Raw genomic sequence first — 2322 nt, 5'->3', positions numbered from 1 at the left:
AAGAAGTTCTAAATCCTACTGTTTTTACTATTGAAATTTAAATTGTAAGATAGATTTGAATGTCTAGAATGTAATTGATAGGCTTTTCTAGAATGTAATTGATAAACCCTCTGTGAGGGTTTTCTGAAGTAAAAGTTTTCATTTGTATTTGTTAAAAAAATGAAAAAGAAAATACTAACCCTTCATCTGAATAGCAATCAGAGCAAAACTGTCATGCCTTCTATTTATCTGAGATTCCACTCTTGTTAATTGCTTAGAGAAAAAATAAATCTAGATTTGTTTTATTAGGTTCAGAGAAGAAAGAAAGGAATTTAAGACCCTACTTCAGCCTTATAGCCAGTATTTCTTCCAGTAAGTGCATTTCAGCTGAATATTATCACAATATTACATTCAGAAAGCCTATCTTCCTCTATGGCTTTATAAAAGAGCAATAAAACTTCTTTCCCAGAAAAATCTCTAGTGTATGCCACCCAAATCTCTTTGCCCAAACTGCATAGTTTCATTTCCTGAAAAATTACTGTGGTCCAGGGAATGTCAGGCCCTTATTAGTTTAGTGTAAAAATGGTCATCTGTAAAGAGGAGAGACTTGATCCTAAAACTAGTGGTGATATAAGGAATGAAACTCCCAACCTGAAAGATACCTGGGATAAGTTTGTGTCTCTAAAACCAAAGAATGAATTTTAGGAATGATGGAGGTTAAGAGTAGAATATATTTATTGGGGGAAAGAAAACTTCTGTCTGACAGAGGGACAGAAAGGGACCTGAGAAATCTGTTATTTCTAGGATTTTAATAGAGCAAAATGGTGAAGTAAGGTGGGGAGTGGGTGCTCTAGGAGGAAAACATTGGAATTCACACATGAGGTGGGACAAAACTATGATCAACCAATGAAATTAAAAGCAAAATTGCTCAGGTAAAATTGGTTAAATTCAGGACCAAATGGGGAAGCGAGTTACATAGCAAGGAGGCATGAATATAGAACAGGGGCTTCTATAAGGGTTGGATTAGTGACCTTCCTGGCTTCCTCAAGGTGATTATCAGTCCTGGATGCTTATCTTTAGGGAGATAAGCAGTTGTTTGATCTTGGTCTTGAGGTCTGACCAACAGCAGAAACCTCAGTCTCTCTCACAGTTGCGAGGTATCTTGTCTTCCATGCTGTCTCCTTCAAGGGCCTAGCCCTGTCTGACTGCCTATAATATTTCTATCTAATTCATCTGCCTACAACAGTAGGAAAGACAGTTTCCTGCCTAGGTGAGAATGGACTGGACATGCAAATAAGAGTCAGAGTATAGCTGGAGAGGGAAATAGATACGAGGGTGGCAACCAACATTTCCCACTTCATGACTCTGAGGGACATCATCTATAAAATGGTTATAATATAATTCCCAAAAATGCAGTAAGGTTTAGAGGAGAATGTATGCTATACTACTTAGACCTGAAATTGATTCATTGATTTCATATCAAGTGATCAGTAAATGGTAGTAAACAACAATAAAACAAAAAAAATAAGTAGATGGGGCTATAACTCAGTGGTAGAGCATGTGTAAGGCTGTAAATTCAATCTCTAGCACAATAATAATCACAATAATTACTATTATTATAATCTGATACCCAAAATTGTGAAGGAAGTGTCTGAGATTTCTTATCATTTGCAACCTTTTAAAATTCATCCTCCCATCTTCCTAGTAGAAGACCTAATACTCCTGGGTCAAATATAAAAAGCGTTATTATTCACAGTATTAATGATAGTTTCAGTATTAGCATTTTCTTACACCAATTTCCTGCACCAGCAATTCACGTAGGATGATTTGGAGGACTCCACTGACACCTGCATATGCAGAAAGTTGCCTTACAAGAGAGGAACTCTGCAGTGGGTTGAGTTTATAATCTCTTCACATTCATGCACTAAGAGGCTAACTCCCAAGGTAATATCAGGATGCTATCAGGAGGCAGGACCTCTGGGAGGTGATTAGGTCATGAGAAAGACGCCCTTGTGCATGGAACTAAGGATGCTATTAAAGAAACACTGGAAGGATCCCTCTTCACTTCTGACAGGTCAGCTTGCAGCAAGAAGACAGCTTTCTATGAGGGGCAGCAGGTCCTCACCACACACAGAGTCCCTGGAACAGGCTCAGTAATGGGCCTCTCATTGCTTTAGGATGGTGAGGTAGAAATAGCTCTGTAAATCATAGTGCCCAGATCATTTTATAATATTGAAAATTAATTTTTTTTATTTTAAGACAGGGTGTACAAGGTCTCACTGAGTACATTGGACTCATAGTGGTCCTCCTGTTTACAGCCTCCCAAGTGCTGGGATTGCAGGT

Source organism: Octodon degus, unplaced genomic scaffold, assembly GCF_000260255.1.
Source record: "Octodon degus isolate 3935 unplaced genomic scaffold, OctDeg1.0 scaffold00124, whole genome shotgun sequence".
NCBI lineage: Eukaryota > Metazoa > Chordata > Mammalia > Rodentia > Octodontidae > Octodon > Octodon degus.
Note: the sequence above shows the minus strand (reverse complement) of the source record.